This window comes from Musca autumnalis, unplaced genomic scaffold, assembly GCF_047663935.1.
Source record: "Musca autumnalis isolate F117 unplaced genomic scaffold, ASM4766393v1 scaffold_4, whole genome shotgun sequence".
NCBI classification, from domain to species: domain Eukaryota; kingdom Metazoa; phylum Arthropoda; class Insecta; order Diptera; family Muscidae; genus Musca; species Musca autumnalis.
Genome location: NW_027411977.1, coordinates 163997383 through 164022450, shown reverse-complemented (window position 1 = coordinate 164022450; position 25068 = coordinate 163997383). Strand labels below are relative to the sequence as shown.

Sequence of the window (25068 nt, the reverse complement as noted above, 5' to 3'; positions counted from 1 at the left end):
ATGAGGCCTAAAGGCTGAGGGTATCAAAAGCAAGAAGTAGGAGGTGCCGATAAGAAGAAAACGATCGAGTATGAAACGAATGGGGGGCGTTACGATACTACTTTGTTTCAACTGTGCGTCGCAAAATATGTTATTTGCTTAATAAATATATCTTAGTCCCGATTTACAGTTGCCCAATTGTCAGTTTATGGGACAGAGATTCGAGGAAAATAGAAACACTTTGCCTCTCAGTAGCATCTTTCTTCGACAAACTGACAACTATCGAAAGTACAATTGTCTAATGGGCATCTGCGTCAAAGATCGTCCTAAATAGTTCAAAACAAAGAAACATTTGCAATTGAACTCGACAACAAAGCCATCGACTTCAGTAATACGACTTCTAACAGACTGCGAGACGAAGTTCGCCGGGTCACCTAGTTTTTACTATTTTGTCCGATAACATAAGGAAAAAATTTTATCGTAGTAAAAAGTAGTAGCTTCTTGCAAGTTATGGAACAGAACAAGAATTAAAAAAAATAAGTTTCAGTGTTTTATCTAGAAATGCGCTTAAAACTAGGAAATAATTTGTAGATCGGCCTCAAAATGAAGATAAACCTGGACCTATGTTCACAATTTTTGGTGGGGAAACGTCTGTATCATTGGAAATGCCAAATGACAGCGAATTCGGGCAAAAATGAAGATAAAATCCTCAAAATACCTGAAATCGGGTGGTACCGCTATATGGGAGCTGTAGGAAAAATTGGGCCCATATTCATGTATTGTCATCCAAATCTGAAAAGTGTGCAAAGTTTCAGTTCGATTGGTCAACTGCAACTGTGTGCAAAATGAGTTACCCGAGTTGAAATGCAAGTTAAATAAAACACTGTAACACTGTAAAATGGACCAATCTTTGTTTTTATTTCATATTCATGTATTGTCATCCAAAACTGAAAAGTTTGCAAAGTTTTAGTCCGATTGATCAACTGCAACTGTGTCAAAATTGAGTTACCAGATTTGAAATGCAATTTAAATAAAACACCGTAAAACACTGTAAAATGGACCAATCTTTGGATTAATTTCATATTCATGTATTGTTATCCAAATCTGAAAAGTGTGCAAAGTTTTAGTGCGATTGGTCAACTGCAACTGTGTCAAAATTGAGTTACCAGATTTTAAATGCAATTTAAATAAAACACCGTAAAAACACAACAAAAATGGTAAAAATGGACCAATATTAGTTTTGATTTCATATTCATTTATTGTCATCCAAATCTGAAATGTGTGCAAAGTTTTAGTCCGATTGGTCAACTGCAACTGTGTCAAAATTGAGTTACCAGATTTGAAATGCAATTTAAATAAAACACCGTTAAAAAACTATAAAATGTACCAATATTGGTTTTGATTCCATATTCATGTATTGTCATCTAAATCTGAAAAGTGTGCAAAGTTTCAGTTCGATTGGTCAACTGTGTTAAAAATGAGTTACCAGATTTGAACTAAACGGACCAAAGCAAATTAAATAAAATACTGTGAAAATACTCTTTTTTCTCTAACTCCCAAACCGAGATTAGCATCTTAACGCAAAACTAATCATTAAAAAGATGTTATTTTAATCTTTCACTTACTGAGTTTCAGCAACTCGCAGTGCCCTACGGCTGCATGAACAGGATCTCTGGCGCGGTTGTGCCTATGGGCATGGATGTATCCTGAACGAATCAGGTATACATGTGAACCAACGCGGAAAACTGAGCGACTATATATCACCAGTCCTGAGATTTGACGATATAGACGTGTTTATACCTAGTAGAGACGACTGGAACCGCAGTAACCACCCTCTGAACGGTCTGGCTTTTTATACAGACGGTTCCAAGATGGAGGAAGGTACCGGGGCTGGCGTCTACTGTGAAAGGCTATCTCTTGAGTGTACACCTACAGGCTAGACAGCAACTGTAGTGTCTTCCAGGCTGAAATCTTAGCGATTTGGAAGGCAGCGTTGACTATCTTTGTGGCTCTTAAAGCCATCAAATCCTGCAACATCAAATCCGATGTTGTTCTAAGTGCAGATCAGCTTTGGCTATGCTAGGTACCAGGACACCGCGACTATCTGGGTAATGAAAGAGCAGATGAATTAGCTAGACGAGGATCGCAGTCGCTATCGCTGACTCCATCAAACCACCCATTTGTCATTTCTTCCAAAAAATTGAAACGTTCTCTGATTTAAGAGGGAGAGAATTGTGGCATAATGAACCTAGGTGCATTGTGGCAAGATCCATATGGTCGTCTCTGTCAGTCAAAAGAACGAACTCTCTGTTGAACCTGAGGTAAGCTGAAGTTAGAGTAACGACGGGAGTCATTACTGGACACTGCTATATCAGGGCCCTTACCATCAAATGGGATGAGGATGTTACTGACTACTGCAGACTCGGTGAGGATGAGGAGGAGTTGGAGACGATCGAGCACCTCCTGTGTCGTTGTCCGGCCCTGGCTCGTAGACGTCATAGGTTAGTAGGTGTTCACTTTCCACCGTGTCTAACTTTCTACTCAACTGTGGAACCTGCTGTGATCTACAACATCATCAAAAATTAGGTTTCAAATATTCTGCCTACCATCAAAATTAAACTTTTTTCCTTCTCTAAAACTACTCCTCCCCTCTTAAACTTTCTGTAATTTATTCATTCTTTAATTTTTTAATAACTTCCTCTTTTTATTTCTTCCCCCTATTCTCTCTTTTCTATCTCCTCTTTTCTTTCAGCATTTTCCTTTGTTTTCAACTGGATGATCACAATGGACCAGGAGGTCTCAGAGTGACGCAGTCACAAGTTAGTGGCTGCACATCCCCAAACCTAACCTAAGCTAATCTTTCAATTGATACTCATATCGGTTAAGAAACCCCAGTTATATATCCGGTTTTTTTACCCGTACTTTCGGTTCAAATAATCGAATAACCGGTTATGGCCGCCGTTAAAATTTTATATTTTCGTAATCAGGGCATCGAGATCTACCCGACAGCAGGCAGCATTTGCATTAGGTAGTACTTGGCCTTTATTCTTCTACATGAAATTGAGCGTGAAGCAAGCAACAGAGTTCGGAACAAGTTGAGTTTATCAACTATGGGAATTTTTTTTTTTTTTTAAATGTAAGTTTTTCTTAAATATCCGGCTTTCGGCCGGAGATTTAATACTTTCTCCTATGGACAGGAGCCAATCTCGGACACGGGAACTCAGTTTTCTTTTAAGTTAAAAATTTTCTCTAAGTAGCCGGCCTTTAACAGGGGAATTTTCGCAATTTCGGAGGCCCATATCTCGGGAAGTACGGGACTTCCGCAACAAATGTTGTATATATTTGTGATCAGGGAGACGAGATCTATCTGCGAAAAGACATTTCATCCCGATCCGAGCATAGTTGGCTAGCTCGTCTTATGCCCAAAGTTCAATGTATTTTAACCTTTATAGCTAAACTAGGAATAAGCCCGTCACAATTGCGCATTTTTGACGCAGGTAAAAAGCAAACATGTATCATTTGTATGATGCATTTAGTTGCATTTTCGAGGAACAATGCATGAGTGTGCAAATGAAATATTTTGACGAAGTTTCAACTTTATTTATTTAACTTGTAAAAGTTCGGATTTTGTCTATTGCGATCACCACACCCCCACCACCCCCTCCAACTCGTACATTCACCACAAAACAAATATTTTCGAGAGCTGCGCACAACATGAAACCATTTTCATAAAAAAGTTCATTGCTTCAACATATTAAAAAACAGCAATGAATAGTGTAAATTAATTGCAATACATAAAAAGCAAAAACATGATTGACAATGTTTAGGCGATGCCCATGACTCATAAAAATTGTATATGTACCTATATGTTTGAGTCGTAACTTTTTACTTACAATTATAACGAAAGCACCTTTGACGCAATGCGTTTTAATTGAATATATTGTAAAACTTAAACTGTTTAAATTGAATTTAATATATTTCTGGCACAGATCGTAGTCAATACTATTGTATACTATTGTACCATAAAATACACAGGCTAATCATTTTGTATATCGGCGTCAAATTAAATTCCGATTCCAGCGGCTTTATTTATACCCAACAGGTTTATCGGCGTCATCAGTACAGCACGACCTCGGTTATCTACTTGACATTGCCCATGGTACAATAAACAGGTAGTCAAGGCGAATTGAACGGGCAGTGGAGGTGTTCGAATATGAAAAGTCAAATCCCTTTGTAAACAATTATTTATTTATTTATTTCAATTTTCATATGCCCAGTCTTTCGACCTTAAGGCTGCATACTACAGTATAATGTTCAATTTTATCTATATATATAAATGAGCTTGATGATAAGTGAATGACTGACTGACTGACTCATCATCAACGCCCAGCCAAAACGGCTAAAGCTAGGAGCTTGAAATTTTACCAGTGGGTCACTGTTGATGCAAATGTGCGAGATAAGGCCGGGTTTTAGAAAATTCGTCCTGGAACCACAAAAAATAACAACAACAAAAATCCTTATTTTTCATTATTATTACGTACTTATTCACTTAGTTGGCCCTCTGTAAGACATGTGTAAAATTAACAATGCTATAACTTCTTAATACCGTAAAAATCACACATAATTTCAATTTTTTTAGTTTACTTCTAGGCGCACTTATTTTATCGTAAACCACTAGATAATAGAAAGACAAGACATTTGTTATCTTCCATTGCAACAGATGTCGCAGTTGGTGATCAATTACGCAAAAAATACAAACCGATCCTGGTTTTGTTTTCACATAACAGGTGTCGCACAAAAGATTTTCATTCGTTAAAATCCAGTTAGAATAAATGATTACAAACGATGTATTTGTAAAAATTTTGATTTTCAATTTAAAATTAAAACAAAAATTCGTTCAATAAATAATGTTGGGTTTGGTTTGTTGAACAAATGAGTTGCTGTTGAAGACAACATTAGGGAATAAATTCAGAAATCGGCCAGAAATAACAACAACTAAAAACTGTATGGACCTGACTTTTTGGTAATAACTAAATGTTTGCAAATCAATGAAAGTGCAATAAAATTGTGCATATTACCACGATTTATTTGCAATTAAGAATTTTATCGTATATGGAGATGTACAGTCATAACTATTCAATTTTCAATTTCAAAATCTTTAATTTGAAGAAATCGCTAAATAATTAATGAAATCAATAATAGGCCCCAAACCAGAGACAAAAGATTGGTTCTGTAATTGAAAACGATTTTGGAGTATGTGTGTTACGTGAAAAAGGCAGAAAAGTATTACGTAACAAGTATTCATCACGAAGGGTTAGGAAAAAGTTATCTCCCCGCAACATATAAAGCAACGAATCAGATTTGCTACTAAGAAGAGTTCAAGCCCGTTAAAGTACTTTGATGACGTTATATTTTCTGATGAGATGAAAATTATGTTGCACTATTACGACGGAACCCAAAAAATATGGCGCAACCCTCTCACAGCCCTGGAAAATAAAAATACAATACATACTTGCTATGTTCCAGAACCTGCAAGAAGCTACTATTTTTTACTACGATAACAATTTTTCTTTTTATGTTATCGGAAAAAAGAGTAAAAATTAGTAGATTCTTGCAGTTCTGGAACAGACCAACTGTAAAGTTCGGAGAACTGTAAGTTATGGTATGGGCATAGACAAATGAAGTGTATAGACAAAGGATTACTCATGTTGAGTGCTGTCAACAGACTCAAACCAAAATACTCAACATTTTTCGAAGTCGATTTTTGAGAAAAATTTCAAGATTTTCTTTTACATCTGAGTATGTAGATTTCGTCAAAAACTAACCCCATACAGTTTATTATTTTATTAGATGTACAGTCATAACTTTTGAATTTTCAAAATCTGTAATTTGAAGAAATGGCTAAATAATTAATGAAATCAATAATAGGTCCCAAACCAGAGACAAAAGATTAATTCTGTAATTGAAAACGATTTTGGAGTATGTGTGTTACATGAAAAAGGCAGAAAAGTATTACATAACAAGTATTCATCACGAGGGGTTAGGAAAAAAGTTCTCTCCCCGCAAAATATAAAGCAACGAATCAGAAGATTTCAAGCCCGTTAAAGTACTTTGATGACGTTATATTTTCTGATGAGATGAAAATTATGTTGCACTATTACGACGGAACCCAAAAAAAAAAAAAAATGGCGCAACCCTCTCACAGTCCTGGAAAATAAAAATGCAATACATACTGTAAAGTTCGGAGAACTGTAAGTTATGGTAAGGGCATAGACAAATGAAGTGTATAGACAAAGGATTACTCATGTTGAGTGCTGTCAACAGACTCAAACCAAAATACTCAACATTTTCGAAGTCGATTTTTGAGAAAAATTGCAAGATTTTCTTTTACATGTGAGGATGTCGAACTAACACCATACAGTTTTTGTTAGAACAAGATGTTTTTAAAATTTTGTTTTTAATTGAGTTGTTCTGTAAACGAGCTCGATGTTAAAAAATGAATCGTATAGACAAAGGATTACTCATACGATTTGTTCCTAGGTTTTACCATTTTTGTGAAAATTTCGTAATTTTTTCCTAGGTTGTACCATTTTTGCGATATATAAGTTAAAGTAGGGAAATTGCAGTCATGACATTGTTTCATATGGAGACGATACATTCAGTGAATTGTCCTAATCTGAACATCTATATGTTAAAAATGGTAAAACCTACAAAAATATCATAAAGGACAATTTTGTAGAGAATTTTCGATGCTACAACAATTTCTTTATTCAATTTTGATAGGGCGTGAAAACCTAAAAACCTCCAAAAAATGTGAACTTTGACCGTGATTTATTTAAAAAGCGCTCAGGCGATTTTTTATTCCCAGGTGTAAGCTCCTTTCGTTTAATGTAGGTTCAAGAGCACCGCATCATATTATATGCTGTTAACCGACCCAAACAAAAATACTCAACGTTTTTCGAAGGCGATTTAAAAAAATGCAATATTTTCATTTATACATTTATCTGAGGATGTAGATTTCGTCAAAAACTAACCACATACAGTTTTTGTTTGAACAAAATCTGATTACAATTGTATTTTTAATTCAGTTGTTCTGTCAACAAACTCAATGTTAATAAAATTGGTGAGAGCAGTCTTTGTCTATACAATCCGTTTTTCTGTGGCATGGGATTGTATATAAAGCAAGGGCTTTGGTAAAATACGGAGACATTGAAAAATTATTTAATCGACAATATCAAAATTGGGTTTTTGGACACTGAAAATTATAATATAAACTCTACCAATACAAGACAGTCTAGACAGACGTAAATCTTATTTACGTAGGACTTGGTTGTTATACAACTACAACGAAGACATCGACACTAAAGTCCAAAGTCCAAATATTAACCCCATTGAAAATTTATGGGTTCATCTGAAGACAGAAGTCGGGAATAAGACAGCCCACTAATATGAGAGACTTAATAAAGATCAATGGCACAAATACCAATAAAATATGACATTTCGAATTGTATTTTTTAAATCCCAGGAGTTTACATGCTGTAATTAATGCCCAATGATGATATGTTTAAGACATTGTCATTGTTTGCACTTATTTTTAATGCCAATAATACAGTAAGCAAGCAGATAATCGAACCGTTCTTAATGAAATACTGCTTAGTGTAGTACAATTCAACTGTTTTGCCCCTCCGAGGAACATTGAAGTGACGGTTGAGCTAAGTACTTTCATTACTAAAGGGATTTAGTTATGCCATATTCGATGTAGCGTAGGGTACCAAATGTTTTAACAATAGTTGTTGAGAATATAGTTTTAAAAATACTACGGCCCACATTTTTTGAAAACAGATTTTTTCCGTTGATAGCTTCTAGCTACATCAATAAAGCAAAATGAACACAAATCGATTAATCGATTTATGTAGTTCTATTTGAAAACCACAGGTATGATTTTCAGAAAGAATATGTGGTAATACCTTAAACTGTCGTACTTTACTGGTTAAAGAATTTGTAAATAGGAACGGGTGAAACTATACTCTGCATTTTAATTTCTTTATTTATTATCCTCCTTTATATTCGTGTGAATTCTCCGCTAACGAAGTAGCGAGCACTTGCTAGTATTAAGTCTGTCTGGTTACTTTCCCAGCAAGAATTGTCCAGCAAGAACTTTCTCAGAGAGTAAGGGGTTTTTATTTTCTTTTGCTAGAAAATTTTAAAAAGTAAACAGACACCTTCCCAGCGAAAACCAGCAAGCAATCAGCTGACTTGCCAAAACAGAACAATTTGTCCGCCAACAAAGGAAGCAAACACGTTGTATTTTATTAAAAATAAAAAAGAAAATGGAACAAAAAAGTATTTTTCCACTTTACAAATTTGTTCTCCATAAAACAATACAATTAGACTATGTTATTTCGACAATAAAATTGTTTTTAATGTTCACAAACATAAATCAAAAAAAAAAACTAAAAACAGCTGATTGATTGTTTTCAGGAAGAAGAAGAGCTTGCAAGTGCTTGCTAGAAAAAATTTGTCCAGCAAGAATTTGCAAGCTCTCAGTGAAAGAACTGTCAAAATGTCTCTCTCGAATCGCTCTCTTTTGCTGGTGTTTTGTGTTAACAGACGACTTCCAGCAACAATTGGTACAAATTGTTACAAATTTTAGGGTAACCAGACACAGCTATTATATAAAATAGCTTAAATATAAGAAGGGAGGGATATTAGAACTACTCAAAAAAAAAAAAAATAATAATAATAATTACTATGTATAAAAAAGGGGGCAGTAATCATAAAATAAAATATGTAAATAAAAAACATTTTGATTAATTGAATTTTGATACTCCAAGAATGGAAAGGATTTAAACTACTCCAAAAGAAATACAGCATTTATATTAAGAGCAATATAAATATGTATAAATAATATTAAATTTTTTATTTTATTTATTTTTTTTTAATAATGAGAATTTCAAAGACAAATATTTTATGAAAAGATAATTAAATGCAAAGTAAGAATTTGAACTACTCCAATAAAAACTACATTTACATCTGAATATGAAATGAACCACTCAGTGATGTGCCTAAATATTTCAAGCAAAATACGACACAGTGACTACATTCAAATTCACATGTATGCAGCATAGGAAAAAATATTTAAAGCATTTGAGCAATAAGCGGATTATATAAAAATTAATATAAATAGATCAAAATTGGGAGTAACGTGAAACAAGATACTCCAACATTTTCCTGCGGAATACAACTAATGAAAGACCAAACACTTTTAAGGGTAGTGGCAATACATTATATACTCGAACAAGAAACGATCTCTCTAGTGGAGGTGTGAGCAAAGGAATGCGAATTTGGGGGTTCCGATATGATCTTGTAAAACTGAATAAATTTACAAAGTAAAGTGGCGTCTGCATCTTAAAGCATTTGTAGAAAAGAAGGAACATTCGTAATTTAATAAAATCACGAAATTTGCAACCTAAAAAATCAATAACAAAAGTAGTGACATGCTGCAATCTTTTAAGCGAATAGACAAATCTTACTACTCTATCATAGGCAATTTGAAGCTTCTTAAGTACATAACCAAATGTTCCTGAAAATACTTCTATGTTGTACATGATCACAGGCATTATCAATGCTTTTACAATGTATTTTTTAGTATCATTCGAAAGATATAATTCGGTGCTATAAAGCTTCCTTAACATAAAGTTAATTTTGGAAACCAATGAATTGATATGAACTTCAAAAGTCAGCGCATTATCAACAATCACACCAAGGCATTTTATACAATCAACAAATTCAATTTGTATATTATTATATCGGACTTCTATTTCAGAATCGAAAGGAAAACCAAAGGACATAGCCTTCGTTTTGTTAACATTGATAGATAACTTATTTGTAAACATCCAATTAGCTACTGCTGAACTAACATGATTTACAACACTTTGCATGACATCAGGGAAAGCAACATCACACATAAGCAATAGCTGGATATCATCCGCAAAAGCATAAGGAAGGCAATTTTCAGAAGCAACTGTAGCAAAAAAATCATTCAGAAACATGATAAAGATTAATGGGCCTAGCACTGACCCTTGTGGGACACCACTCACAACAGGCAACAAACTTGAATGATTACCACCGGCATAAACATATTGATATCTACAGCCAAGATACGATTCAATTAGAGCACAGGATGTAATTGAAAACGCAAAATTATGGGGTAGTTTAAAAACCAATAGTTCATAGCTAATCCTGTCAAAGGCTTTCTCCAAATCAATAGATACAAGAACACAACAACCATTGTTACTAGTAATATGCCGAATCATGTCAGTTAGGCCCACTAATAGAGATGTTGTACTCCTATTAAGCCTAAACCCAGATTGAGAATCATGTAATAGAGAAGGAAAAGATATGTGACACAAAATTTGCTTTTTTAATATGTGCTCTGCCATTTTCGAATGTATAGGCATGATTGATATAGGTCGAAAGTCATTAGCTGCATCAGACTTACGAATAGGAATCACTTTAGCTATTTTCCACAGGGAAGGAAACCCAGAGGTCATAATAATGGTATTAACAATGTGAAGAACATGTGAACAATCGAGAGAGTTGGCCTAAAGTGGACTGTAAGTTTTATTAGCGATGTCTTCGGTGGCAAATCCTCAATTGTTAAGTGTTGTGTTGGGAAAATAAAAGGCAGTGTGGCTTTTTCAATATAGTGCGGCAAGCGGTTTATTGTTTGTTCTTATTGTTCTGAGTTTTGTACGACAAGTGACGTGCGTTTTCTTTGTTAGACATTTTGTCTTAACATAAATCAGAATGCGGCACACAACAACAACAATTTGAGCAAACACTGTTGTCAGGGCATGGTTTTTTTTAAAGTAATGGTGTTAAAGTAGGACTTTCCCGAAATGTCAAGACCCATATCTCGGGAAGTATGGATTTCCCCGGGAAAGATATATACAGTTGTGATCAGGGTCCCAAGGACAACCTATTGTGAAAATTTCAGCCCGATCCGAGAGATGCACCTAAACGAGACTTAAGCCTAAACTTGAAATTCTACTGAAAATTGGGTATTTTTGATCGAGAAACTTCAAATTCCTACCACTTCTATTCCATAATACGGGTCAATCATGGCATTAAGATAAGTTAATCATTAAAATATCAGGTGATTGCTATTGTTCTGGGTCTGAGCCAACATACTATCAAGAAAAAACGAGTTCCTTCCTATACACAGAAAGAAACTAGGTGGAATTTCTGTGGCGGGTATAATGAATATTATAAGGAAACTAGCAGAAACTTTCACTTCTTGGTTCTCCTGGTTTATGTCTGTGTAAGAAATCTAACCTAGTTTCTTTCTGTGTTTAGGAAGGACCTCGTTTTTTCTTGATAGTATGTTGGCGCAGACCCAGAGCAATAACAATCACCTGATATTTTAATGATTAACTTATCTTAATGCCATGATTGACCCGTATTATGGAATAGAAGTCGTAGGAATTTGAAGTTTCTCGATCAAAAACACCCAATTTTCAGTAGAATTTCAGGTTTATTTTGCACTATGTCTCTTCATTACTTCGTTTTTCTTTAGTTTTTCATAAAACTAAGAAGAAACTGTCAATTTATGCCAAATTGTTAACGTATTATAGACAATTAAAGTCTACAGCTTTCATAAGGTCTTATTTCCCCGGTATTAAAGTCATAGTTCGACCAATTTTAGCGTTTTAAACTTGAAATAGCTTTTATTTATTCCAATTTTAAAGAATCGTAACAGTAGCATTCAAAAATTACATTTTTACTCCAGTTATTAAAAAATGTGCTATTCCGATGAAACAATTTAAACTGTACAACTTTTGGGATTTTTGAAAGAAAAAAAAAAAATTATAACGGTACGTTATCGAAGCCAAATTTTCTGTTGAAAGATACTTCATAAAATTACAAACCAAAAAATATAAACTTTCCAAAAAGCAATTTGAAATGTGATATTGACATGAAACAGAGTGTATAAGGATAGGTTAGGTTTAAGGACGCGCAGCCATCTAGTACAATAGGTGATTGCTTTACTCGTAGGCCGTTGGTCCATTGTGTTCATCCTGTGTGGGCTCTTGCTGAAGATTTAGAGTGTTGATGTAGTCTTATGAGATGAGGGTAGAGGTGATGAGACGATGGTGAGTGCAGCACAGATAGGATGGAGATGTAGAGAGTGATGCTAAGGTATAGATGAGAGTGTTTTGGAAGAGTGAAAAGAGTCTGATTACTATTGGTTTTTTATGGACCTTTGCCAAGCCATGATAGATTTTTGGCAAAGTCAAGTAGGTCGATGGGATCTATGTTAGACAGGAATGTCAGAGTGTCTATCTCATATCTACCCAGTGTTCGGTATCTCCTTGTTTGCAACAAGGGACACCTACAAAGCAGATGTTCGACAGTCTCTATCTCCTCCGCATCTTCACATAGTCTGCAGTAGTCAATGCCACTGTCGTCCCATTTTGAAGTTAGAGATCTCACTCTGCAGTGACCTGTTATAAGTCCCACCGCGATTTTCATCCCTAACTTATCAAGTGAGAGGAGGGAAGCCGATCTTCGACGAGAAACCACAGGCCAGATCGCCTTGGATACCCTACAACCAGGTTCCAATAGCCATCATTGATGTGCTCACTCATTGACGATCTCCCGAAGTTTGCCGATGTAGTGGCACATCGGTGGCCGAACGGTTTCATCAACTGATAAGTCGATAGACTTAGAGCCACCTCGAGCCGGAATTAGGTCGATAGATAAATGTGCCAAACTATATCGAAATCGGTTCAGATTTGGATATAGCTTCCATATATATGTATGTTCGTCCGATTTAAGTCATTTGAAGCACCAGACGCGTTGTATCTGCCCGATTTTGATGAAATTTGGAATGTATGAGAGATTAGGTCTATAGATAAATGTGCTAAACTATATCGAAATCGGGTCAAATTTGGATATATCTTCCATGTATATTTTCGGCCGATTTCATGTATTTGATGCATGAAACACGGTATATATATCCGATTTCAATGAAATTTGGAACGTGCAACGGAATATGGCCTAGAAATATGAGTTCCAAGTTATATTGAAATCGATTCAGACTTGGATATAGCTCTCATATATATTTTCGACCGATTTCATGTATTTGATGCACGAAACACGCTATACTTCAATGAAATTTAGAACGACAGAATTTGGTCTAGAAGTAAATGTTCCAAGTTATATCGAAATCTGTTCAGATTTGTATGTAGCTCTCATATATATATTTTCGGCCGATATCATGTATTTCATGCATGCAACACGCTATGTCAAATTATATCGAAATCGGTTCAGATTTAGATATATCTCCCGTATATATTTTCGGTCGATTTCATGGATTTGATGCTGGAATCACGCTATATCTGTCCAATTTTAGTGAAATTCGGAGTGTGTGGCCGAATTTGGTCTAGAAATAATTTTGCTAAATTACATTGAAATCGGTTTAGATCTGGATGTAGCTCCCATATATACCCAGCAAAAAGTTTGCCTCCAAACAGGCAGTTAAATCATATGTACAAGTGATTTGGAAGTGCATCAAATTATGCATTTTCACTCATGATTTTTACAAGAGCGTGACTCCAGAAAGATGCACTCCATTGCACCGCATTTTAACTGGCCCTATGGCACTGCATTTTAACTGACCCTTTGGCATTGCATTTTAACTAACCCTTTTGGGTAGAATAGGATGCAGTCCAAAGCACGTGTTTTGATACATTCTGCGGAATGTGTGCAAGCCATTACAAAATATCCCAGAACAAATAAAATGCATTTATTATTTGTGTAAAGCAAAAATATTAAGAACTTTATTACATTAACAGGAATTATAAAAATTCTCCATTGAATTCAATCGCAACCATGAGTGTTTCCTCCGCTCTCCATTTAATCCAAGCTGAACTGTTCTTGCTTCATCTCCTAAATAGGTTTGATATTGTCTTCCCAACCTCAGTTAAGATTTCGACATATCCTCCAACACAACTCCATTGGGAAATTTTCTTACCGAAAAAATGTTCGCAAATTAAAATTTTTTTATTTTATATTAGCAAATTTTTGGAAATGTTAACACGCTTATCTCTTTTTGGAAAATGTATGCCGCTGCCTGTAGAGATGTACAAATTGATTTATGTACTTGTAGGGATCTCTAATAACTGCTAATATTATTGTATTTCAATTTAAGATAAAGATCAGTTGATTGTGTGTGGTGTATTTCATGATGTATTGATATTTGATGGCAACCCTGCAATGTTAAGTTTTTCTACTCAATGCTAATGTATCTTTTGTACTAATTAGTATTCGTTACATTTTTAGTAACAGCCATTTTACTTACTAGTTATGATTAGCTTGTTCACTTCGATTTCAACTATCAACCAGATCAAACCGTTCGACTCCATTTTTATTAGTTAGTTATTTAATAAATAAAGTATTATTTAAACATTAATCAAACGCGTGCTCATTTTTTAATTTAAATACACAACAATTGTGGATCTTAATTTTAAATCTAAAACTAATTGAATAGGCAATGAATGGTATTAGGACTAGTTGTTGAAGTCGCTTCAACAACATGGTTTCCTATTAAGGGTAACATTATTTTAAGGAACTTTAGAGTTAAACCGTCAGAACCTACTGCATTTGATTTTTATCAAAGAAAAACAATCCATTTCATCAAGGCTAACTGATCTAAAGGACCCCGGGAAATATATATATATATATATATATATATATATATATATAGTTCTGATCAGGGTCCCAAGGACTACCTATGGTGAAAATTTCAGCCCGATCCGAGAGGTGCCCATAAATAAAGTAATGGTGTTAAAGTAGGACTTTCCCGAAATGTCAAGACCCATATCTCGGGAAGTATGGACTTCCCCCGGGAAATATATATATATATATATAGTTGTTATCAGAGTCCCAAGGACTACCTATGGTGAAAATTTCAGCCCGATCCGAGAGGTGCCCATAAATAAAGTAATGGTGTTAAAGTAGGACTTCCCGAAATGTCAAGACCCATATCTCGGGAAGTATGGATTTCCCCGGGAAAGATATATACAGTTGTGATCAGGGTCCCAAGGACAACCTATGGTGAAAATTTCAGCCCGATCCGAGAGATGCACCTAAACGAGACTTAAGCCTAAACTTGAAATTCTACTGAAAATTGGGTATTTTTGATCGAGAAACTTAGAATTCCTACGACTTCTATTCCATAATACGGGTCAATCATGGCATTAAGATAAGTTAATCATTAAAATATCAGGTGATTGCTATTGTTCTGGGTCTGAGCCAACATACTATCAAGAAAAAACGAGTTCCTTCCTATACACAGAAAGAAACTAGGTTAGATTTCTTACACAGATTTTTGGCAAAGTCAAGTAGGTCGATGGAATCTATGTTAGACAGGAATGTCAGAGTGTCTATCTCATATCTACCCAGTGTTCGGTATCTCCATGTTTGCAACAAGGGACACCTACAAAGCAGATGTTCGACAGTCTCTATCTCCTCCGCATCTTCACATAGTCTGCAGTAGTCAATGCCACTGTCGTCCCATTTTGAAGTTAGAGATCTCACTCTGCAGTGACCTGTTATAAGTCCCACCGCGATTTTCATCCCTAACTTATCAAGTGAGAGGAGGGAAGCCGTTCTTCGACGAGAAACCACAGGCCAGATCGCCTTGGATACCCTACAACCAGGTTCCAATAGCCATCTTTGATGTGCTCTCTCATTGACGATCTCCCAAAGTTTGCCGATGTAGTGGCACATCGGTGGCCGAACGGTTTCATCAACTGATAAGTCGATAGACTTAGAGCCACCTCGAGCCGGAATTAGGTCGATAGATAAATGTGCCAAACTATATCGAAATCGGTTCAGATTTGGATATAGCTTCCATATATATGTTCGTCCGATTTAAGTCATTTGAAGCACCAGACGCGTTGTATCTGCCCGATTTTGATGAAATTTGGAATGTATGAGAGATTAGGTCTATAGATAAATGTGCTAACTATATCGAAATCGGGTCAAATTTGGATATATCTTCCATGTATATTTTCGGCCGATTTCATGCATTTGATGCATGAAACACGGTATATATATCCGATTTCAATGAAATTTGGAACGTGCAACGGAATATGGCCTAGAAATATGAGTTCCAAGTTATATTGAAATCGATTCAGAATTTGGATATAGCTCTTATATATTTTTTCGACCGATTTCATGTATTTGATGCACGAAACACGCTATACTTCAATGAAATTTAGAACGTGCGACGGAATTTGGTCTAGAAGTAAATGTTCCAAGTTATATCGAAATCTGTTCAGATTTGTATTTTATTTATTTATTTATTATGACATGTTTATAAACGTGTAACATATTATAAACTTAGTCTATTTACAAAGATTCTCCATTCATTTCTATCATTTGCTATATATTTTAATTGATCGATTGATAAGTTGGTTTCTGTTGTTGGTGTTCTTCTCCATGTTGTTTTCGGCCTGCCTCTATTGCGTCGTCCTTGGGGATTCCAATGGAGAGCTGAGTGGGAAATATCAGTTTCGCTTTTTCTAAGAGTGTGGCCGAGCCAGCCATATTTCCTTTGAGTTATTGCAGATTTTATTTCCTGTTGATTTGTTATATTCCAGAGACGTTCGTTAGATATAGTTTGTGGCCACCATATTTTTAATATGTTGCGAAGACATCTGTTTATAAATACTTGAAGTTTGTTGGTTAATGTGGTATTGGTAAGCCATGTCTCGGATCCATACAGTAGCGTAGATTTCACGCAAGAATTGAAGATATTGATTTTGTTTTTATATTTAATGTCTCAGATGACCAAATGTTTTTCAGCGACGCAAACGTTCCTTGGGCTTTTCTAATACGGTTATAAACGTCCTCCGTGGTACCTCCTTTTGTTGATAAAATGCTACCAAGATATTCAAAACGGTCCACATTCTGTATTGCTTCTCCATATATCATAAACGGGTTGTTATTATTGGCATTTATCCTCATAGTTCTTGTTTTGCCGCAGTTTATTTTCAGACCAACTTTTAATGATTCCTCTGACAGGTTGAGTAATTTGTTTTGCATATCTGAGTATGTTGTTGTAAGTAAAATGGCATCGTCTGCATACTCCAGATCCCCAAGTTTGTCGAACAAATTCCAATTTAGACCAGATAGTGTTGAGTCTAGATTTCCAAACACTGCGTCAAGAACTGTGACGAATAATAGCGGTGATAATGTGCAGCCTTGTCGCACTCCGCTGGTTGTAAAAAACGCTTCGCTGAGGAGTCCTTCGTGCAACACTCTGGAAGTCGTACCAATATAGCTATTTTCTATAAGTGTCACTAGTTTCTTGGGTATTCCTTTTGATAGAAGTGAGCTCCATATGTATTTTCTGTTTAGGGCATCGAACGCTTTTTCATAGTCCACAAATGCTAGATATAAACTTGCGTTATACTCTACGGATTGTTCAATGATGATTCTTGTTGTGCATATGTGGTCGATGCATGAATTCCTTGCTCGGAAACCAGCTTGGTTTTTTCGCAACAATTTTTCTAATGGTTCGGCTATTCTATTTAAAATTATTTTGTTGAAAATTTGTAGTGTTGATGGCAGTAAGGATATGCCTCTCCAGTTGCCACATTTTGTTCTGTTACCCTTTTTAGGAAGTTTCACTATAATTGATTCTTTCCAGACTTGTGGGATAGTTTCCTCCTCCCATATCTGTTTGAATAACGGGTGTAGTTTTTCAGCCATTATATTGCTACAGACTTTAAAGCATTCTGCTGGAATACCGTCGTTGCCTGGGGCTTTACCGGGTTTTAGGGTATTAATCGCTTCTTCTATTTCAGCAATTGAAGGATTTTCTATTTTTACCTCTGCATTTGTGGGGTGTATTTTTGAGATGAGGAATTGTGCTTGGTGGTTTTGGCTGATGTTCAGCGTTTTTTCAAAATGTCTTTTCCAAACTTTTGTTTGTTCGTCTTTTGATGTCACGAGAGACCCTGTTTCATCTTCTACAGGCGTGTTACTTATGAGTGTATCCTTGCCACTCAATTTCCTTAAAATTTTATAGAGTTCTTTTGAGTTCCCCTTGTTAGCAGCTGTCTGAGCCTCATTCCCCATTTTACCATAATAAGACTTTTTGTCCTTTTTTACATGCTTTTTAATATCTTTGGATAACTGTTTGTGCTTCTCTCTGAACAGTTCCAACTTGTCTTCAGCATTTTCAGAAAGCATTTTGCCCTTGACGATTTTCCTTTCTTCAATTAGTTCCCATGTTTCACTCGTTATCCAGTCGGCATCTTGTTGTTTTCGCTTCAATCCTAAAACTGTCGTGCATATTTCCGTTACATTGTCCTTAAATCGTTTCCATTTCTCTTCTAGTGTATCAAGGGAGTTTATGTTGATATTACATACTTTGTCTATGAACATATTTTTGGTTGTGCTGTTTTTTAGTTTCTCGATATCAAAGGTTTTTCTTTGTGAGTCGACATTCTTCTTTTTCTGCTGGGATAGTTTAAGTTTTACCTCTGCTAAAACGAGATAATGGTCACTTCCGATTTCAGCACTTCTTTTGTTGCGTACATCACATAGCATACTGCTCCACTTTCTTGATATACAAATATGGTCAATTTGGTTCTCATAATTGCCAGAGGGAGCTCTCCACGTAGTTTTATGGTTTCGCTTGTGAGGGAAAAGCGAACCACCTATCTTGAGATCGAAGTTACAGCACAGTTCTATTAGTAGTTCGCCATTAGTGTTGCGATTTCCAAGTGCGTGGGTTCCTAAGACACTCTCGTACCCATCATTGTCACATCCCACTTGAGCATTAAAATCTCCGAGCAGTAGTACAACATTTTTCTTTGGTATATGGGAAAGTAGGTTGCTCAACTGACTGTAAAATGACTCTTTTTCTGTTAGATCGCTTTCTTCTGTGGGACCGTAGCACTGTATTACAGTAATTATATTACGCTTAGTTCTTAAGTTGGCAGTAATAATCCTTTCCGATATTGCCTTCCAGTCTACGAGGGCTTTTTGAGATGACCTTGTCAAAAATATCCCTACGCCTCTTATGTGGTTATCATCTTGGTTTGGCATTCCGGAGTACTGTAGTATATCACCTTTTCTATTGCGTACCTCGCCACATCCATTCCATCTGACTTCGCTGAGACCACATACACTGATATTCAATCGATCACATTCTTTTGACAGTTCAGCAAATTTCCCAGATTGATAGAGCGTTCTGACATTCCTTTGTGCAAATCTTATCCTTTTAACATAGCCTTTGTTCGTCATCAAATAGTTCCGTTCGTTATTTTTCTTCTTTGTAAATACTCGAATCCAGATTTATTCGGCAGTCGATGGTAGATTAGACCAACGATACCTAGTTCGGTGATAGGGCTGCTATCTTGTATTTGGATTTGTTATTTATAATTTCAGGCCTCCGAACCTGCCATAATTATGATGCGATTTCTAAACATTTCCTCTTAGAAACAGATGTTATGGTTATTCCGCCAATAATCGGACGTCAGAGCCTCTTCTGCAAAACAACAGGGTCCGCCACTGGTCGGGGAGGTTGACATTAATGTAGGAGAGGCTTTATATTATCATATGAGATATGTACGCATCACTACACCTCATATATATATTTTCGGACGATTTCATGTATTTGATGCACTAAAAATAATGAAATTTGGAATGTGTGACCGAATTTGGTCTTGAAATAAATGTGCCAAATTATATCGAAATCGGTTCAGATTTGAATATAGCTCCCATATATATTTTCGGCCGATATCATGTATTTCATGCATGCAACACGCTATGTCAAATTATATCGAAATCGGTTCAGATTTAGATATATCTCCCGTATATATTTTCGGTCGATTTCATGGATTTGATGCTGGAATCACGCTATATCTGTCCAATTTTAGTGAAATTCGGAGTGTGTGGCCGAATTTGGTCTAGAAATAATTTTGCTGAATTACATTGAAATCGGTTTAGATCTGGATGTAGCTCCCACATATACCCAGCAAAAAGTTTGCCTCCAAACAGGCAGTTAAATCATATGTACAAGTGATTTTGAAGTGCATCAAATTATGCATTTTCACTCATGATTTTTACAAGAGCGTGACTCCAGAAAGATGCACTCCATTGCACTGCATTTTAACTGACCCTATGGCTCTGCATTTTAACTGACCCTTTGGCATTGCATTTTAACTAACCCTTTGGGGTAGAATAGGATGCAGTCCAAAGCACGTGTTTTGATACATTCTGCGGAATGTGTGCAAGCCATTACAAAATATCCCAGACCAAATAAAATGCATTTATTATTTTTACACAAATAATATTAAGAAAATATTAAGAACTTTATTACATTAACAGGAATTATAAAAATTCTCCATTGAATTCAATCGCAACCATGCGTGTTTCCTCCGCTCTCCATTTAATCCAAGCTGAACTGTTCTTGCTTCATCTCCTAAATAGGTTTGATATTGTCTTCCCAACCTCAGTTAAGATTTCGACATATCCTCCAACACCACTCCATTGGGGAATTTTCTTACCGAAAAAATGTTCGCAAATTAAAATTTTTTTATTTTATATTAGCAAATTTTTGGAAATGTTAACACGCTTATCTCTTTTTGGAAAATGTATGCCGCTGCCTGTAGAGATGTACAAATTGATTTATGTACTTGTAGGGATCTCTAATAACTGCTAATAAAATGTAGCGAACGGTGTGCCTTTTTCACGACTCCGTTTGGACTGCATCCGGATACTGTTAAATTGTGAGGAATTGGAGAGCCTTTTTCACGACTCCGTTGAACTGCATCCGGATGTTGCTAAAATGTGACAAGTGGATGTGATTCTTTGGATTGCATCCAAATGCAGGTAAAATGTGAGGAATGGAGTGCCTTTTTCACGACTCTTGAACTGCATCAAAACATGCCGTGAAAGAACTAGTCCACATTGCACTACTTCCAATTTATTTTGCTGGGTATGTTCACCCTATTTCATATATTTGATACACTAATACACTATATATGCTCGATTTCAATAAATTTTGAATATGTGATCGAATTTGGTCTAGAAACCAATTCTTCCAAATTATATCGAAATCGGTTCAGATTCGGCTCCCATATATGTTTCGGCCGATTTCATGAATTTGATGCACGAAACACTCTATACCTTCCCAATTTTTATGAAATTCGGAATGTGCAACGGAATTCGGTCTAGAAACAAATTTGCCAAATTATATCGAAATCGGTTCAGATTTGAATATATTTCCTTTAATATTTTCGCCCTATTCCTGTTCAATTTCGATGATAATAACAACATTGTTTATAGAGCAAATCAAACAACATGTCGCAAGGTGCTGGGATCCAACCTATCACATTGAGGAGCAAGGAAGAAACACTCGGGAACTTGTTAGAAGGGGCCGGAATCCAACCTATCGAACTGAAGAGCAAGGAAGAAACACAATGGTAGATGTTAGAAGGCGCCGGAATCCAACCTATCGAACTGAAGAGCAAGGAAGAAACACCCGAGAATATGTTAGAAGGCGCCGGAATCCAACCTATCGAACTGAAGAGCAAGGAAGAAACACCAGAAGACATGCTAGAAGGCGTCGTAATGTAGCCTATCGCGCTGAAGAACAAGAAAGAGACACACAGCAGCATTTCATAAGGCACCGGAATCCAGAATATCGCGCTGAAGGCGCCGGAATCCAACCTATCGAACTGAAGAGCAAGGAAGAAACACGCGAGAACGTGTTAGAAGGACCGAAATCCAACCTATCGAACTGAAGAGCAAGGAAGAAACACCCGAAGACATGCTAGAAGGCGTCGTAATGTAGCCTATCGCGCTGAAGAACAAGAAAGAGACACACAGCAGCATGTCATAAGGCGCCGGAATCCAGAATATCGCGCTGAAGAGCAAGCCAGAAACACTGGACAACATGTTGAAAGACGACAGCTTCCGGATTACCGCGTTTTTGAACGTTTGAGGAATACTGCACAACGACAACTAAGAAGAAGCTTGCAACGTAGTGAACAACATGATTTAAATCGATAGCTAACATCTAGAGTGGAACGCCATAGAAGAAACCCCACCAACAGGATTAGAATAAATATTCATCAAGTAGAACGAAGCAGATCAAGAAGGCAGAGCTTTATAAGGGCAGAAAGACAGGAAGAATCGGCTAGGATAATAAGCCGCCGTAACGATCAAAGTTTCCAACGATACAACGAAACCATTAAACAAGGGCAAATAAGGATATGCATCTGCTGCAGAGGAGTTTCTAACAAAACAAGGTATGTCACACTTAAATTTTTTATTGATGACGTTTTTTTATTTATCTGATCGGTTTCCCTCAGCTAATAACTTATATTGCTTTTGCAAAATCTGCAGCAGAGCAATGAAAACCGGTAGAAAACCAAATATGTGTCTTTCAAACGGCCTAGATTTCCCCGATATTCCGAACACTCTTAAAGACTTAACGTCAGTAGAGGAACGATTGATAACCGCTCGTCTACCATTTATAATAATTGTACCAGTGGTTCGTGTATTGATCACATACTCAGCAATATTTATGAAAATTTATTTGTGGACTCGGTAGAATGTGACCTTAGTGACCATAATTTGCTCTCATGCAAATCTATATACAGTATCGGCCAAAACTAAAGCACCCCCCTCAGTAATTTTTTTGAAATGATAATTTTTTTTATGAAAACTAAATTATAAATTTATATTTTATTTTTCCTTTTATTTATTTATATCTTTATAATTGGAAAATACAAAAATAAGGAATTCAGAATTTAATAAACAAACGTTAAAATTCAAAAAATAAATAAAGCACCCCCCCCAATTTGAGGTACAACAAAAACTATTGAAATCAATATTTCGTTGCGTATCCTCTATTTTGAATGACACAATCACATCTTTTTGGTATAGAAGATACTAAATTATTAATTACTGCAGGCGAAATAATTGATTTTCAGAAAATTTAGCTTAAATCCTCAAAATACTGAAAATCGGAAGGTACCGTTATATGGAGGCTATACCCAAACGTGGACCCAGGTCCACGATTTTTGGTGGATATGTTTTGTAACCACTAAGAACCCTAAGTACCAAATTACAGCTAATTTAGTAGGAAAATGTGGTTTAAATATCCGAAATACCGAAGATCGGAAGGTACAGCTATAAGGGGGCTATACCAAAACATTAGCCGATATTGTTCATATTCATCCAAAAATGATGCTACAGCATCCACTAGTCAAATACAATACGCTTACGTTTAAAAATTAGCAAAAGAACGAATTGCAGAAGAACGATAGACGCCGGATTATTCAGTCGACGACCAGCAAAAAAAACCTTTCATATCGATTAAAAATGAAGGAGCCAGACTGGCATTCGCCAAGACCCATTTGAACTGTTTTCCGATGAATCTATGTTAAATTTAAAGTATTCAGATGGTAAAAGGCTTAGACCAAATGGGCAACCGTTAAATCCTAAATATTGCAAAGACGCTGTATAACATGCAGGCGGAAGGTTTTTTGCTGGTCGTCGACTGAATAAGCCGGCGTCTACCGTTCTTTTGCTAACTTTTAAACCTAAGGGATTTAGTATTTGACCAGAGAATGCTGTAGCATCATTTTGGATGAATATGAACAATATCGGCTAATGTTTTGGTATAGCCCCATTGTAGCGGTACCTTCCGATCTTCGGTATTTCGGATATTTAAGCCACATTTTCCTACTAAATTAGCTGTAATTTGGTACTTAGGGTTCCTAGTGGTCACAAAACATATTCACCAAAAATCGCGGACCTGGGTTCACGTTTGGGTGTAGCCCCCATATAACGGTAACTTCCGATTTTCAGTATTTTGAGGATTTAAGCTAAATTTTCCGAAACCCGATTATTTCGCCTGCAATAATTAATAATTTAGTATCCTTTATGCCTTAAAGAAGTGATTGTGTCATCCAGAATAGAGGATAAGCAACGAAATATTAATTTCAATAGTTTTTGCTGTACCTCAAATGGGGGGGTGCTTTAGTTTTGTCCGCTTATATTTGCGACCTAAAATGTTTTTTGAATTTTAACTTTTGTTTATTAAATTCTGATCTCCTTATTTTTGTATTTTTCAATTATAAAGATATAAATAAATAAAAAGAAAAATAAAAAATAAATTTATAATTTAGTTTTCATAAAAAAATTATCATTTCAAAAAAATTTACTGAGGGGGTGCTTTAGTTTTGGCCGATACTGTATATAAAAATGGTGTAAAAAATGTATAGTAATTCATAAAATGAGAACGGCTAGGCCGATTTCTGTAAAAATTTTTGTCAGTTATTCGTATTTTCGAGGAGAAGGTCTTTACGGAAGAAAATTTTGGAAAATCTCTCTGGAAAAGTCGGAAAATTGGAAAAATCGAAAATTGAGTTTTTGTATGAAATTGTATTCCTTAATAGCGAGACGAAGTTCGCCGGGCCCGCTAGTACTTGTATAAAAGGGTAAAACAGAAACGGGAAAAACGGCAAACTAAGAAAAGGTATTGTGACTACGGTAGAGCTAAAGAAATCTTACGGAATATGTTAACAAATGGAGATAATTTAGATGCTTCTGATTTGACAGACGATTTAATGTTTTGTATGGAAACTGCAATGGTTCATTCAACTACAATAGAACAAACTAAATCGATGTTGCAATTTGACGTAGCACCATGGATTAGTAAAAACCTTCAGAAACTTATCATATTAAAGCAAAAGTTGTTGAAAAAACGGCGTAAAGTTAAAAACAGGGAGAATAATGTTCATGATACATTAAAAAGAGTAAGTCGTGTCATTAAAATTTCTAGTAAGATATGTAGGGATAATTATTATCTAGAAAATATGCAAAAGATTAGCAATGACCCAAAAAGGGGTGGTCTTTTATAAATAAGACTCTAGCCAGAACGAGACAGAGTAATATATGTGTACATGATATTCATGGAAATGAAATTATCCAAGATGAAGAGAAAGCAAATTCGTTAAACAACTATTTTCTTAATATAGCTTTAGAACTCAG

The 25068-nt window shown here is 35.8% G+C and overlaps 1 protein-coding gene across 3 annotated transcripts in view; it reads right to left on the bottom strand.

Moving 5' to 3' along the window:
* The window catches only part of Klc (kinesin light chain), a 394492-nt gene that overhangs the window by 305666 nt on the left and 63758 nt on the right, over positions 1 to 25068 (bottom strand). Inside the window, exon 1 of one of the 3 annotated variants that reach the window (XM_073986274.1) lies at positions 3873 to 4121. The exons of 1 other annotated variant lie outside the window; for it this stretch is intronic. The gene's annotated coding sequence lies outside the window, so the exon portion shown is untranslated. Of the gene's footprint in view, positions 1 to 3872; positions 4122 to 25068 lie in introns of those variants that run through there. One more of the 3 variants, XM_073986276.1, reaches the window with a different exon arrangement.